The sequence below is a fragment of the Anastrepha ludens genome, chromosome 5 (genome assembly GCF_028408465.1).
Source record: "Anastrepha ludens isolate Willacy chromosome 5, idAnaLude1.1, whole genome shotgun sequence".
Lineage (NCBI taxonomy): Eukaryota > Metazoa > Arthropoda > Insecta > Diptera > Tephritidae > Anastrepha > Anastrepha ludens.
Window position 1 is genome coordinate 59,264,282 of NC_071501.1, and position 18,126 is coordinate 59,282,407.

An 18,126-nucleotide genomic window follows, 5' to 3' on the forward strand; every position below is an offset into this window, starting at 1 on the left:
AGCGAAGCTACATGGACTTGGCTCGATCAATTGCGCGAGACTGGTTTGGAAAACAGAAATCATTATTTTAATCAAAAATTTTATGTTCAAAATAATTGTACTTTAGTTAATGAAGAAGTTACAAACAACCTTCAAATTTAAAATAATATATATTATTAGCGAAAATGCAAAATCTACTTTTAAAGAGGGAAATCAAATTAATTTAAATTTAAAATTCCAGCAGATACGAAAAAATATTACTAAATAAAAAAATTAAAAATTATGGCTTAAAAGCTTATGCAGATTTTCATTGTTATATAGATAATTTATAGGTGGTAATGTAAACTAGCTTTTGATAAATTTGCGTTGACTTAATAAGCCTCCCATCATTACTTAACATACATTATTTCCTTCATATTGCACGTATGTAATAGGACTATGAATAAGTTCGCGCGGTTTTTTTTCGAAATTTGAAACTTTATTGACGTAAAATGGTTACAAATTTAATATTCAAAATATTGCCCATCGCTTACTACTACTTTTTCCCATCTTTCTGGCAATTCACGGATTCCCTTTGTGAAAAATTCGGTCGGTTTTGCCGCAATCCACGAATCGATCCATTTTTTGACTTCATCGTAATTACGGAAGTGCTGGTCAGCCAGGCCATGTTGCATCGATCGGAAGAGATAGTAATCGGATGGCGCAAGGTCTGGACTATACGGCGGGTGGGGTAGGACATCCCATTTGAGCGTTTCTAAGTATGTTTTGACCACTTGTGCAACATGTGGCCGAGCATTGTCATGTTGCAAAATAACTTTGTCGTGTCTATCGGCGTATTGCGGCCGTTTTTCTCGCAGTGCTCGGCTCAAACGCATCAATTGTCGTCGGTAGACATCCCCCGTAATCGTTTCATTCGGTTTCAGTAGCTCATAATACACAACACCCAGCTGGTCCCACCAGATACACAGCATAACCTTCAGGCCATGAATATTCTGCGCCGACGTCGATGTTGAAGCATGGCCAGGGTATCCATACGTTGCCCGACGTTTTGGATTGTCGTAATGGACCCACTTTTCATCGCCAGTCACAATTCGATGCAAAAAACCCTTTCTTTTGTGCCGTTGAAGCAGTTGTTCGCATGCCATAAAACGGCGTTCAACGTCTCTTGGCTTCAATTCATACGGCACCCAATGGCCTACCTTTCGGATCATTCCCATGGCTTTTAAACGTTTGGAAATGGTTGATTGATCAACTCCCAAAGTTTTTGCAACCTCTTCTTGCGTTTGAGCCGGATCTTGATCGAGCAATTCCTCCAATTCGGTATCCATGAACTTTGGCGGCGCACCCTCGCGTTCTTCGTCTTCCAAGCCAAAATCACCACTTTTAAAGCGTGCAAACCACTTCTGGCACGTTCGCTCAGATAGAGCATGCTCACCATAAACTTCCACCAAGATACGATGACTTTCGGCTGCTTTTTTCTTCATATTAAAATAATGAAGAAGAATTCCCCGCAAAAACACATTATTTGGCACGAAATTCGACATTTTCAAGTGTGGTAAAAATATTGTTGTTTACGCTTCAAATAAAAAACTTATACTGACGTTTGTGCCTTACGACAGTAGCTCTCCAATGAATGTTTGGAAATGTGGATCGATGGAATAATAATCAAGTTACGCCATCTGTTGTAAAACCGTAACGAACTTATTCATAGTCCTATTATGTTTGTATGTTCATACTTTTATTTCATAAGCATTAACATTAGCCAGCCTTATATTTTAAGGAAAATCATATTTTTATACCCGTGCACTAGTAGATAACGCTCATACAAATTATTATGAAGGTATCGAGAGAAATACATACAGTACATGTATGTAAATATAGGTACATTCGTGTCTGGATATTATGAGAAAAGGTTTTCATTATGTTATGTTTTGTATATGGTCGGATCAGAAGGGTGTCATCTATTATGAACTCTTTAAACCATCTGAAACCCTCACTGGTAATCGTTACCGACTGCAGCTAATGCGGTATACCGAACTATCAAAGAAAAGCTGCATGACACGTTGCTAAATCGGTCCAGAAATTTTTAGAGGAACTGAATTGGGAAATCTTGCCCTACCCGTCGTGTTTCCCTGACATTGCACCTTGGGACTACCATCTGTTCCGATCAATGCAGTCAGCCCTTATTGGTGAGCGGTTCTTTTCCTACGAGAGCGTCTCAAACTGGCTCAATGAATGGATCAAGTCAAAAGAACTCGAATTTTTCGTCAGAGGAATGAGCCTGTCTGAAAGACAGGAGTAAATTGTAAAGTTGTAGCTTCCAATGGCACATACTTCACACAATATCATGTATAAGTTAATTGTTTAAATAATTCGTAACTTTGGCTAAGAAAGGATTGAAACTCTCATGCCGAATATATTATATATATGTATATATATTATATTTCCAATATTTTAGAAAAAATTATTGAAAAACATTAAGAAGGCATAGAAAATATTTTTTATGGTTGTTGGTACTGAAAGAGTTAATGGTGTCTAAAGAGTTGATTTTATTTATTATTGAAAAGCGCATTTCTTTTAGTTATTTACATATTTCTTTCAACTGATAACATAAAACTGCTGCTATTAATTTCGCACAGAAAAATGCATATTTGTAACAACATCACGACGCACACCATAAATTGGAAGAAGAGCAAGGCCCAGCACTCAACAATGGATGTACGCTCCAATTATATACAGATATTGTACATGGATGCAATATCGACATTTCTCGCCGCACACATTTCCTATTCCTAGTAGCCTGTCATTGTTTCATTGTGCATGAAATAACCAAGTTACCTCCGCTTACCGTGTCACTGCTCAGACGACGAATGCACACCGTGTGCCTGCTAAATGAATGTTAACTAGGCAAAGACTTGATACTGATACTAAATAAAACTAACATTACATGGATGATAAATACTTTGATCTCATAGAGAGGCTGATTGTGTAATTAAAATATATTATGTTGTTTAAATTACTTTTGGTTCCAAGGAAAATGTGAGTGTAAAATGTTATTTGAAGTTATAATTTTTTATTTTTCTCTGAGTCTATGTTTTTTTTTTTTCAAAATTGTTTTCTAATAATACTTCTGTACACAAAAGAGTAAATGATTATTAATTAATTAGTGTTTTAAAAATACGCGAAATATCACATAGTTCTTTTCGTTAATAGTGTTGATTTTCCTTCTGCTCATTTTGAAGTAAATATTATCTTATTTTATGACAAAACGAATAAAACCCTATTGTATAGGAATCATTTTCTTAATTTTTCCTTGATTGTTGCATGCAATTTGGAAAGAGATGTTAAATTTTCTGTGAAACCGAGCTTTATACATAACATACTAGTTCATATGTAAGTATAATAGATTCATACTTTTAGTTCAATGAAAACGGAAAGGAATCATGCATACAACCAAATGGTAGTTTCGCAAAAACACTCTCGTTTGTCAAGGTTTCAACGAATATATAAATATGTAGTTAGTACACTCGAACTGTAATAATTGCGGTAAAAGTTAACCTTTACAGAAAAACTTCAGAGAGATAGCTTAATCTGAGGAGCTATTGTCACAGAACGTCCGCCATCTCGTGAACACCGGGTTCAAGAAGAACGGATTCAGCCTCAACCCTGTATATACCGAACTATAAGTTAGTAGAGATAAACCTGCAGGGTGTCTTTTTGTGCAGTAAAATTTTGAATAAGTTTTAACTTTTTATTTTGTGTTAATAGGTGGCTGATGAAAGCTGTTTTATGTGTTGACTCTCCCTTTTTGGAAATTTTTCAGGATTTGGATATATTGTGCATAGCTAGTTGTTGGTAAATTTACCAAGTCTAAAGAAACAATCTTATGCATTTTGCAGGATTACTTTTTGTAGATTACGGGTCACTCATTTTCTCCGATCACCTTGAACGCTTAATAAGAAGTTCTATCTTAAGCGCCGCATTCCATATGAATCAAAGCAACCTGTTGAAAAAGTTCCAAAAGGCGATAAATTCTACAAATTTTAAAAGGAAGTCTTAAAAATAATTATTTAGAAATTCAAAATTTGTTGTTAAATCAAACATTTTAGATATTTTTGCGTATTCACTTCCCGGAAATTTTAAGTTTCATTCATTCTCAGGCTATTCAGTACATATTTCCTCTGGCCATATTTAATATTTTGTTAAACATTTTATGTAGCTTGTTGCGAAGTAAAGCGAGTGTAAATTGGAATTTGCTGTAATTTATGTACACCAGCCAAAACAGCTTCACAGAAATGGTCATAGAAGCTTTTAAAGTAAAGCAAAACAAAGAAAAAGGAGCAGTAAACTTTAGCCTTGGGCTAGAACTTTAGTTTTTGAGAACAATGGTTGAGTGTGCGAAAATATTGATGATTGCACCATTCGCGCAAGTTTTATTACATCGTCAACAGAAATTACTCAGAAAAAAAAATTAACCAAACGAAAAATTACTATCTATACTAAACTATTTTCTTCTTAATTGGCGCGATAACCGCTTACGCGATTTTGGGCAAGTGCAAAGATCCAAAAATCTTCCGAGGAAACTTTCTCTCGAACACTCCAAGCATCGCTTCATCGGATATTATCACCGTCTAGGCTTCTGCACCATTCTTAAGACAGGCATGATGAGTGCCTTGTAGAGTGTTAGGTTTGTTCGTCGAGGGAGGACTTTACTACTCAGTTGCCTACTTAGTCCAAAATACCACTTGTTGATGAGAGCCTTGTAGAGTGTTAGTTTTGTTCGACGGGAAAGGACTTTACTACTCAATTGCCTACTTAGTCCAAAGTACCATTTGTTGGCAAAAGAGATTCTATGTTGGATTTCCAGGCTGACATTGTTATAGGTTAATGCTGGTTCCTAAATAAACGAAGTCTTTTACAACCTCGAAATCATAACTGTCAACAGTGACGTGGGTGCCAATACGCGAATGCGCTGACTGTTTGTTTGATGACTGGAGGTACTTCGTTTTGTCCTCGTTCACCACAAGACTCATTCGCTTTGCTTTTTTATTCAGTTTGGAAAAGGAAGAACCAACAGCGAGGCTGTTAAGGCCGATTAAATCAATATCATGGGTTAACATATCAATTGTATGCTCTTATAAAAACAAAAACAAAAATTGTGTCTGAGCGATTAAGCTCTGCGGCTCGCACGATCTTTTCCAGCATATGGTTAAAGAAGTCACACGACAGCGAGTCACCCACACTGATAAGATCAATCAGTTGGTTGATGGTAGCTTCATCCTTTCGTACAATACGCTTGCTAGAACCTTATAGGCAATATTTGGATTGGGCACAGCAGACCTAAATTCCAATCGGCAAGCATACTTTCAATAGGCCATATTTTGCATAGAAGCTGATGCATGCACCTTACCAGCTTCTCGCCGCCATGTTTGAATAGCTCCGTTGGCGCCCGCGCATGGTTGGGTAGCGAAGCGACAGTTCCGTCGTTAACGATTGGGGTATCGGGATCTTCACATTCTCTGTGACACCAGCTGTCACCATTGAACAGGTGCGAGAAGTGTTCCCTCCATAATTTAAGTATGCTCTGGATGTCATTCAGCAGATCGCCCACTTTGTTCTTAAAGGAAAACGCTCCGGTCTTAAAACCTTCTGTAAGCCACTGAACTTTCTGGTAGAATTTTCGGGCGTTGTTCCCACTGGCCAGCATCTCAAGCTCCTCGCACTCACGTTTTTCGGCCTCTCGTTTTTTTCTTTCTGATAATACGTGTCCCTTCCTTCTTTCTTAGCTCTCGGTAGCGATCCCATATGGTTCGCGTTGCGCGCGATCGCAGCGCGGCTCTATAGGCAGCATCCTTTATTCCTGCGGCAGTATGACATTCCTAGTCTTTCCAACGGAAATCCGATTTCTTCTTCGGCGGCGGTACGTAGAGAATGAGAAATGTTGCTCCATTGCTCGTGCATGTCGGATTGTTGGGCAGTACTCTCTGAGAGCAGGAGTGAAAGTCGTGTGGCGAGTCTTCTGGATGTTTGTTGAGATCCCAGCTTTCCGATGTCGAACATTCTTTGCTTAGTTACATGGACGTTTTGTGCTGCACAGTAGGGTGTCCGTTATTTACCAATTTGATTATTTTTCTTGCGACGCCCCCTAAACTTTTAGTTTTCCGTCTAAGAAAAATTATCAGATCAAAATCAGCTCTTAATATTCAGAATACACCTTGCCCCAAACACGATATATTTCCCATTTACATAACATGGGATTTTGCTACTTTTTGGAATAAACTTTTTTTTTTCTCTAGTATGCTAATTTACAGCGATGAAAAACACATATTCTGATGGCAATTTTGACTCTCTCTTAGATTCTACATTCAAAAACTCCAAAAAAGGAAAGAACGGGTGGTGTTGGTAAAACCTGCCGTTAAAAAGCAAAATACAGTCGTTTTTAAAGCTTATTATTTTAAAGAATTGGTTAGTCTAGAAATAATTTTTTTTCTTCATTTGTTCTACCTTTGGAATCAAACGTCTATATCTTGCAAAATGACGAAAAATAAAACCTGCTAAAAAATTCACGTAAATTGTCACATTCCGTAACTTTAGTACGAACACGAGCAATAAGTTGATTTCCCTTGTGTGAAAAGTGTAAAAGGATACGTGAGAAGACAAGGCATTAATAATTGCATATTTAAGTAAGAAAATTAATGCAGTACAATGAATACCAGTGACGGATAGTAACTTATACGGCTAAACAAAATTGGGTTGCAGTTTCATTTAAGATTTTAGACGGCAACCACCTGCCAGCCAAACAGATTTATTTGCCTGTGTTTGCACATGTAAAATATTGTAACTTAATTAAATGCATAGTTTGTTGTTCGCATCCATGCATGCATACTCGTATGTATTATATGTATTAGACTTGCCACGACTTCTTTGATGGTTGTATAATAATAGCTTCACCCTCCTGTTGTAAAGATCTCTTGTGCTTTTCTCACATTGTGATACTACATACACGTATGTACATATGTGAGTACATCAATTGAGTAAATAGTGTTTTGTGTACATTTTTCTCACTATGCCAAACTGCGCTTACAAACCAAACAAACCCTCAACTTATCACGAATACATTCAAGTATATGTTTTTCCATGCTAGTTTCAATTTCTTTCAATGGGAAGGGGATAAATAATTACGTTTTGGTTTCATGGAGACTAAGGAAGTCTTTCCTCCCTTGAAATACCAACAATATACCAATATGCAAGAGGATACCACAGCTTAGTTATTAGTTCCTAGTTGTAAGATTTTTTGTATTATATAAAAAAAAAAATACAAGGGTCTATCAAAGGACTATCAATAAAATATTGTAAATTTTGTCTTTACCAAAAATTGCTCGTCTTATATTTTGATTAAAAGCAAAAACGGTCAATTTAAAAACAATTACCTTCAACGTATTTAGCAATAACTTGTACTTGTAATATGTCTTAAGTGTAAAATCTTATGTGGACTCAATATATACATACAAAATTAAAAAAATGTAGGAAAAAACAAAATTTCGTCTCCATTTTCGCCATCAAAAAGTTCAAAAATCAATGCCGTTCAGGACAGGGTTTTTGTTTTTTTTTTATATTATTAAGATAAGTTTTGTAATTAAGTTTAATGTTCGTATTAGCAGAGATTTATTTTGCGAGTATATTGGATTTTTATTATAAATAATAAAATGGCAACAAGAGGGAATCGTTCACAAGCCACGAAAAAAATATTTTTCAAAATGCCTTTAAGTATTTATGTACATATTTGCAAGCATATCAATAATATCTGAGAAGTAAGTACCATTAGTTAGGTGAGGTTGTAGTGGTTGCCCACTATAGGACACACTTAGGCTCATAGCTCATTGTGATGTCGCGTGGGGAATGGCACAGAAGGTGCGAAGTCGTATTTTGCTCTACCCCAGACATCTTCTGCAGAAGTTGTCTGCTTCAACGCGCTTCCTCTGGGCATGTCTACCTATTAGGCATGTCACTACCACTACAATTGTCGGGCGATTTCGCAGATGTGTTCATTAAGCCATCTTTCATTCACTTCTCTTACAATTTTCTCAAAAATAAGTAGCTTACAAGTAGGAGTATGCCCATGTACTCATCAGTCAACCTGGTCGAAGCCTCGCTAGTTCATCGGCCCTACAGTTACTCTATGTATGGTGCAAATTATTACTTATTATTTTATTTTTACGTAAACTTCAAAAGATTTGCTTCGCTTCAAAAATGCTTAAATAAATTTAAAATAGTATCTGTTTCATTTTCTATTCCGAAGTTAAGATCAGAAATGTCAAAAAATTAGAATTTTTATAAATGGTTTTTAAATTTATTTGCGTTTTTTTCAAATTTGTTTTGGGTGTTATAAATCTTCGGCAAACATGTGAACTTTAAAAAATTACTGAAAGCAACATTTTTCAAACTCGTTTTCCTGTTGTTTCTTATTTAAAACGAATTTGATTGCAAATACCTCGAAAACTCATTTATTTTATTGAAATATCATGTTATCTAAGCACGGTATGATAGTTATTTTGCTTTCGGTACAAACAAGAACACAATTTGAGTGAACATTTGGTTTTAGTTAATTATATAATTCAATCTTACAAAATGAATTCATAAGCCTCCAGTAACGGAATCATAAAGTGAAATTTTTATCTAGTGTCAGCCAATTATGTGTGGCGTGATTCGTCATTATATGCATTTTTTTAATGACATAATGTGTATGTATGATATATATATTGGTTAAAGACCGACTGCCACTTCTAATTACCTACCTACCTAAGAGCATACTTTTAAATTCAAATCCTCTTTGTCCATTGTCAAAAATAGTTCCTTATATTTATTCATCTTGGTTCACGTTGATGTGCTAACACCAGTAGTGAATAATAAACCCTTGTGTGAAATTAGCATTTGCTAAGCAATCGAATTAAGAAAAACTATGAAATCACATCTATACATTTTTTATAGGGTTTTTTTAACAATAATAAAAGAGTTTAAAATCTCTCTCATTTTGCATCTTTCCGTTTGCGGGCAACCAAAACTCTCTCATTTCAAAGCTCAAAAAACCTTTTCATGCTCAATTCGTAAATAGTTACACGCAGCATTGGAAGCTATTCAACGCTTTCAGTTTGATGGCAGTAATAGTGCAACAGTACGAAAACAGTTTGCACTCGACAGTCAGACAAGCATACAAACTACAAGTAAGGAAGTGCTAAGTTCGGTCCGGATCGCACTTTATATACCCTCGCCCATTTCGGTAAAATTTAGTTTGGGCTAGCTGTTTTTTGGAATCAAACTAACGCATTGACAGTGAGAGTAATAACTTTTAGCATTAGTTGGACAGAATGAAAATTTAGTTTTGAAATATGTATATAGAACGGACATGGTTTTATCACATCTCAGTAATATTTACGTCGGATCTAAATTAAATCGTTATCGAGACACACGCATTGATTAAAAAATTAGGGCAGGCCCTTCCGTTTTCCGAAATCTGTCTTTCTCCGTTTTTTTTTTTTTTTGTTTTCGGGCTATCACATTTACCAAATTTGAGAACTTCCGATTTATTTATAACAGATGAAAACTTAATACCAACTTACCTTGGACGAAGACAAATTAATGTGTTCTAAGTTTCATTAGACAGACGTAGCGAAATCGACCCTTTTCACTATTCTGAGAATTTTTTATGCTGTTGCATACAACCGTTATGTGGGCAATATTAATTATAAAACCTTTGTGCACAGCTGCAACACTTCGCTGCATTGTCCTTACGCCACGCCTCGAGATGGTGTACGAGTACACATTTAGCGGCGAAGCGCTGCATATTACGCGGCCAAAACTAAATATCATATTAATTGATTTAATTAAAGTGAGACACTGTTCAATATACTGAAATGACAACATATTGTCATTTCGGGTGAAATTATGTCGTCAAAAAGTGGTATAGTTAAAACCTGGCATTCGTCACTGACCCTTTATTTATCCTTAGCGTTTGCAATTAAAACACAAATTCTTTAAATACTCATCGTCTAATTGCTTTCAGTTTGAACATTTTCTGATTCCCAAATTTTTGTACAAAGTAGTTAATTATTTTGTGTTGATTAGGGAGGTATTAAAGCATGAACTGAAAAAATTGTTTGCATGCAAATTTTATAGTTGTCTATCGATAATGCCTTACGAATACTTTAACATACATACATTGATAGGAAATTCCGCACACGCGCGCTTCATTCCTTTTACTGCTTTCCATATTCTTTCAAGGACTTTGGCACAAACGGCGGACGGCTGACGGAAGATGTCATGGCCATCACAGCTGCCATCACTTCACTTTTTTTCTTTTGGTTTGTTAGCCGCTGTTTATGTCCCCGATTATTACGCTGACACTTTTCGGTAAATTTTTTGTTTTTAAAAAAGACTGTATATATTTACATATACGTGGACATTTGCCATCAATGCAATTTCGTGGGCTTACTTTTTTTATATCACACACTATATAACCAGTTATGTTGTATTATTCCTTTTATTAGTTTTACCTTAACTTTGCCAACATATTTAATTTTTCTTTTTTGGAAAAAATTATATACGATCATACATGTGTATATATAAATCTTATATAAATAAATTTTATATATTTAATGCTCTGTGCACTGACAAATGCTGGAAAATAATACAGTTGCATAAAAAATAAAATCGATTCCCGTTGCACGTCAAACTCACTTCAATTTCCGTAATAGACTAAAAGTTCCAGCACGAGAGAGCCTTTGATAAAGTGTCAGAGCTAGAGCTTGCATAGAGAAATTATTACGTATACGTCCCGTGTGCCATTGTACAAGTAAATACACGCACCAGAATATCTGCGCGTGCCGGTATACGACACACTGTCAGCTTGAGAGAGCGTAAAAAGAGTACGAGTACTACTACATAGATATATGTAAGTATGTATATAGGGAAATTATTAACAACATCTCAAATAAGTATGTACATTGCAGTCCATTAAAAACGGAACACGAAACATACACGTGTACATATATTACATACCTATATATCATAGTATGTTCATACGTAAGTAAAACATGTTAATGGATGCAAGGAGCTATTAGTACTACTCCTTTTCTCCTCATATGTGAATATTTTATAAATTCTACTATTCAGAATAAAACTATTGACAGATGTGATGTGTGATTTTATTGAATCTGTTTATAATATAGATATCCTAATAGAATATACAAATTATATTGTTAGCAATACAAGAAGAACACAAAAAAGTGCGTAAGCAAATGCTAGTTTAAATTGGTTAAACTCCCTACTTTAAATTTTAACAAAAATATATACCAATTTAAGACATCATGCGATGCCATGTTAGCAGCATAATAGGTCCAGCGACGCGGTTTATAGTATTGAGCATCCTTAGGCCATAATATTTAGTGCATTCCTGACACAGCACCATATAAAGTACGTACATTGACCTGAAGATCCAAGTATACCAGCATGCTCGTATGCGATATTGTATGCATTTTCCTTTAAAATATGCGTTATTAAAAATTATAAAAACAATTAAAAAATGCATATTTTAAACGAAAATGTGTACAACATCCCATTACGAGTTATAAAACAAGCAAGTTGAAGGTCTGTGTTACTTTTGCTCCTTAGTATCACTAAATTTTTGTATAATAAATAAATTTAAAATCCATACTTTTTTATTTTACTTCATATTTTTATTATTTGTACTGATAAAAAAAGATAGTTTTTTAGTACATATTTCTGAGTACTTCAATACATTTTTGGTTTTTTCATTTAAAACAAGTAATACTCGTACCCTTCGGCCCTTCCAGTTCTTCACAGACCAACGTCTAATTGTCCATGGGAAAAGCATTTTGAAGGCAAATCTATGCCGACATGTTTATTCGGTTTGAGCTTTGTTTGTTGCTATACCAAATAGGTATAAGTGGAATACTCGCATACCATATGCTGAACCTGTAAGGATAATAGTCTAGTGCTATTGCAAAGTGCAGATAGTCGAAGATTATGCAACAATATAATGGAATGACATTTTTAAGTTTAAATTTGTCAGGTGGTGTTTAGTGAATTTATAAATTCGTTGGGAAAGTGTACAGTATCTTCATAGTGAAGTATTGCCCCGATAGAAGCGTATTGCTGAATTTCTACGCCACGTTTCTGTAATGTAATGTTGTTAAGATAATCATTCTCGTCCATTTGTCAAAGGAATAATTATCTTCTTTCAAGGTTTTCAACAAGTGCCCTTTAGTTGTACATACTCCTCCGAGCGTAATTGATTAAACTGGCTGTAATTTAACCTTTCAGCTACCATCATTGCCATCATTTAACAGAATAAAAAATATTTTTTAAAGAAGTCCCCCTAACCACAAAACAGTAGGAATAGTATTATAAACATAAATATTTTGTTGCACAATATTGTGGTGATATCCTTTACCTCCTGATGGAAACATAAAGGCTACTGAGGAGGATCGTACACACAATGTAATTCAGAAAATCCTTTCATTTTACCACTGCATCAATACAAGACCATGCCTTTTCCTGCCTTATCCTCATCATATCTACAAATAACGATAACGATAAAAATTGAATGCTATTTGTTACTATTAATGCATCTTAAAAGCATAGAAAAAAACGAAGCAAACGCAGCAGAGTATAAGTAGAGATCGAATCACAAATGGAAATTACAATGGAATTATATTTCATTATGAATATCACTTGCATTTAGTACAACAATATTTTTTGCATGCTGGAGGATGCACTAAAGCTTTATTTCTTGTTTGGTTTGAGCGTTTTTATGTGGGATTTTTGATAGGCACGAAGCAAAAGTTACAAATGTAAAATATGAAGTAAAAGGATACCATGACAGCAAAGAGAGGAAAGCGATCGGATGAGCATGTTTGTATCTAGGCAATGATGTGTGCTAATGTGTAGAAATCAAAAACAAAAACTAGAAGAAAGTGCTCATATATATTTGTGTGTTATAAAGTTTTGGCAACTTCCGAATTTCAAAAAGCACCGAACTAATAGCACCAAATTTTTAACATAATTAAAAAATAAGTGTAGCATTTAATTCAATAATACAGAATTCGTCACGATTCGTTAAAAAAAATGTCTATCTACATGTTATGTGCAAGTTATATCACAAATTATTTTGAAGATTGACTTCCAGTAATATTCTAAATAAATAAATATCGATATCAATATAACAATTTACATTATATGGTATATTATACTTGCCACGATAACATTTTTCTCCTTTTAATCCGTTTTTATGTGAAACAATGCATTTACTGCAAAGATGGTTAAATGGTTACGAATTTTGCTTTTAAAAGTATTTATTACGCTGAAAACTCGCCCAACTTGAATATGGCAAAGACAACATGGCGATATTTTGAAATGAATTCTGTTCAGCTGTGTCTCTCTTCTCCTGAACTTGAAAGCCTGCCGAGGGGCGACCGCTATTAGAAAAATGTTTTTCTTAATTTTGGTGTTTCATCGAGATTCGAACCTACGTTCTCTCTGTGAATTTCGAATGGTAGTCACGCACCAACCCATTCGGCTACGGCGGGCGGCCGGCATTTTAGTGCATTTAAATTTTTGGCACGAGCTCTGTGGTGGTTGAAAGCTATTTATACTGAAAATTGCATTAAACTCGGTCTATCCGTTTGACCTATAACCTATTTACAAAACGTGGGATACGAAAGTATATGCTAACTAACAGAACAGCATTATCAGCTCTAAGAAATAGTTGCTGCAAATTGCACTGGTCATCCTGGCTAAGATATCATCACAATCATGCACGTTTTCGTCCTCTTACCATAAATCAATCACGTAATACATAAAATTGTAAATGAAACACACAATAGGTTGTTTCGCACGATGTACGGAATGCACAGACATTAGACCGTTCACTGGCTCTCAACGAATTTGAAGGAATCAGCTGATTGGCTGGCGTAACAGGGGTCTGAAAGAACTGAGATCGTGTTGGTACTATATTAAAAAAATATATAAAAAATAAAAATATATTTTTTTAATCTATTTATTTATTGCAATCTGTTTTTTACATTCAGCAATATTTATACTTAAAACTTGGACATTATAATAGACATGCGTGGAAAGCATCCAGTGCAACCATTTCTAGATTTTTGCTTACTAGCATAATATATCCGTTGTTGACTTCCTCTTCAGTTTGTTAAAGGAAATGGGATTCAGAGTCATTTCTGCAATTAAAGGGTTTGGGTGCGATTGGAGTCTATTATTGGTGGTGGGATATAATAACGACTGATTTGACGAGTGTGTCGGCATATGTGGAATAATTGAGCAGAATTCTTCTGTTGAATATCCGACGGTCTACCTATATACATACAACAGAAAAATGCCCACAGAGTCGTGCCAGTATTTGCGAGAGAAAGGTAATAACTCAACGCTACGTCAGGAGATGTTTAATGACATTCTTTATTTTGTTTATAGAACGAATTCAACCATTTCGCAAACGATAGTTTGTAGGAAATTATATTATTATTTCACAAACTTCGACTCTTGGTACTGATCGCTAAACTTCAATATAAAACAATAGAAAAGATCAGGCATACATTATTTAGGCGATAGAAGCGAATGGCGAATTGAGGCAACTTTTCAAACGGTCTTAAGTAAGAAGCACCCTAATATACATGTTATATATGTAGTATTCCTCGATGGTTAGAAGTTGGGCATGCAAATTATAAGCAGCCACCTCATCACCAATTTCTGTAAAGTCAATTCCAATCCTTACAAACATTAAACGGAAGTAGCTGCGCGAGTAGTTGTTAAATAACCAGCCATTTACGCTCAATGCAATTCCACAGGAAATTGTATAAGCTGGGCAAAATAACGAAAGAAGGAAGAAGAAAAAGAACACATACCTGGCGGGAAAGTTTTGCGTCTGATTGAAATGGTCTGAACTCAGAAAATTTTGGCGTCTTTTTGTGTCCACAGCACTGCTAAGTTCATTGCGAATCGGACTTTATATATTTATCAGTTTTTGGAATCAAACAAACTCATAGCCAATAGTTTGTAACATCAGACGGACGTTTAAAAATTTAGTCTTAACAAATAATGTTTTTTATCCAATCTCAATAATGTTTATGACGAAGTTTCGACGAGTTTAGTAAGTCTTTATCAAGGTACCTGTATTTACCCAAGAAATGGTGTGGCACCGCCCATTTTTCAAATGTTTCATTCAAGCTATTTCAGTTTTTGGTCTCATCATTTGTATCAAGTGTGAGTAATGTTATTGACTGATCTCGCCCATATTCAATACAAAACTACAAGTAATATGTTCGCCAAGTTTCACGCCCAAGGGCGCACAAACGGACAGACATGGTTAAATCAACTTACGAAGTTTCTGCCTTTGGATAGAGATTTGCGAAGATACAGCCTCTCTCGTCTCTCGTCTCCCAAATTAGTTGGGTCTATGCTGTTCATTGTGCAAATAAAAACTAAAAAGAAAAATGTACCAACCTTCATTAAAATTAAATATTACTCTTACTTACTTACTTAGGTGGCCATAACAACCCGTTACCGAGTTACGGCCGACCTCACTAGCTCTCTCCAGGCGCCTCTGCTCCGCGCGCGCCTTCTCCAATTCTGTACACCAAGCGAGCATAGGGTTTCCTCCACCTGGTCTTTCCACCGGAGCAATGATCTTCCTCTGCGTCGGCTCCCTTGGGCTTCGCCCTCTAACACCTTCTTTGCTGGAGCTTCTTCATCCATACGCACGCCATGCCCTAGCCAACGCAGGCGTTGGATGGCGATGCGTTGAACTACGTCAATGTCGGCGTATAGCTCATACAGCTCGTGGTTCATTCTTGAACGGTAGTCTTCGCCAACGCGCACAGGACCGAAGATCTTACGAAGAACTTTTCTCTCGAACACCCCAAGAGCGGCTGCATCGCTTTGTGACACTACCCATGCCTCTGCGCCATAAAGCAACACGGGTATGATGAGCGTCTTGTAAAGTGTCAGTTTGGTCATGCGAGAGAGGGCTCGACTACTCAATTGCTTACTTAGCCCATAGAAACACCTATTAGCAAGAGTGATTCTCCGTTTGATCTCCAGGCTGATATCGTTGTTGCTGTTAACGGCGGTGCCAAGATAAATAAATTCTGGCACAACTTCGAAAGTATAGTTGTCTGCCAACCTTCATTAAAATTAAATATTACTCTAACCCATTATAATAACGGTTAATTAATAGTTAAATTAATAAAGTTTTTTATATGTACATATTTGCATACGTTTTATTTCATATACATATTTTTGTTGGCTTTAAAAAATATTATGAGCTGTACTAAATTAATCATCACATATCATATTTTTCTGATATGATGACTTATAGGTTGACTTTGAGGAAGTTCAGATGGAATAAAAGCTTTGATGCAAACTAATTCTCAATATAAAGAAAGGGCTAAAAGCAGTTTTCAAAGTCATTGAACTATACGCAAAAGATACACAAACGAATGTATATAATTTATGAGTTATTCTAACAACTCTTCCCACAACAACTTAAGGGGGTGAAAGGAAATTTTCATTACTCCGTAGGCTCAAAATATATTTATTAAGGAAGTACGATGTCATAAGAACGGTTGAATGATTACGTCTATAGAGACTTAACTCCTACGGTGAAAATAATTTCATGAAAATTTGCAGAAAACATCGACGAGACGAAATGAAATTATAGTTTTGTTTTAATGCGACTAAAGATCTCAATTTGTTCCATTATAATTTGGCTTAATGTGTTTTCATTAACAAAAGATATTTGTTTTTGCTTTATGTGCACGTGTACTTATGAATAATTTTAAGTTTATCTATTTTCAGAAAATCCATTTATAGCTATTTACTTATTTTATATATTTATGAGAGAATGTCATAGAAAATCACCCTCTGAAAAAATCCTGTTTACGCAAAAATGTAACATGTTGCCTATATTTGATTTCGGATTAAAAACACTTTGTGAGCATACGACCTTGGCATTATAAAAATAATATTATATATATGGTACATATGAACATACATACATGTATGCATGATAAAAATGTAATGAGGAAGAAGTGCTGAGGGGCAATTTCAGCATTTTTGATTGTTTGTTTTGATTTTGTGTTCTCATTCAAAAAATTATAAAACATTTTTATAAAAATTTAATTTTTTGTGCCGTAAAAGTTTGTAAAATTACGAAAAAACTGATTATATTCAGATTTTTAGTCCTTAAATTTTAATGTTATGCATGTTTGAAGTAAATATAGTAGAAAATTGAGCACATCTTTCATCATCATTTAAAGAATGGATACTCCATTCCATACCACTACAGGGTACCTATTCAGTTATGAATTGACATAATCCCATAGAGTCTATGTGCACTTCTTTGCATATATTCAAGTACCGCCAAATTCTTTGTTCACGCCTTCACTCATGAGCAATAATTTTAAAATTTATGTATGTATGGCGGCCGCCGTAGCCGAATGGGTTGATGCGTGACTACCATTCGGAATTCAGAGAGAACGTAGGTTCGAATCTCCTTAAAACACTAAAATGAAGAAAAGTTTTTTCTAATAGCTCAGCTCCTTTCTAATAAAAAGCTCCTCATAAAAAATATCTGCCGTTCGGAGTCGGCTTAGCGGCTTAAAACTATAGGCCCCTCCATTTATTGAACAACATCAAGACGCACGCCACAAAAAAAAGTAGGAACTCGGTCAAACACCCAGAAAGGCAGTACGCGCCAATTATGTATGTATGTATATATTATATGTATGCACACAAAGACTGTTAAATATTTTTTTGGGAAATAAAGCAAATGGCGTGAATATTTTATGTGCTGATTTTCCTTAATTTTTATTATTGCCTTCGGGATTTATGGATCCCTTATAACTACAGGTAGTATTATTTTTTAATATTTTGGAAATTAATTGTTTATATTATTATTTACATACTTTGTTTTTAAATAAAATTTGCACGCTTTATGTTAAAAGACCTTTTAATGCTGGCTAGCTTAAAAAACCCATGGCCGACGAATTAAGAGAGGTTATACTTTACTTTTAACAAGCATATAACGAAAAAAAGCCGGCAAACAAATGTTTTATC

At 35.1% G+C, this 18,126-nt stretch overlaps 1 protein-coding gene across 1 annotated transcript in view; it reads right to left on the bottom strand.

Annotated features, from left to right (window-relative positions):
- LOC128863722 (probable G-protein coupled receptor CG31760) overlaps positions 1–10,618 on the bottom strand; it is a 65,183-nt gene extending 54,565 nt beyond the window's left edge. The window contains exon 1 of the mRNA XM_054103029.1: positions 10,195–10,618. The gene's annotated coding sequence lies outside the window, so the exon portion shown is untranslated. The remainder of the gene's footprint in view (positions 1–10,194) is intronic.
- Positions 10,619–18,126: the final 7,508 nt, after the last annotated feature.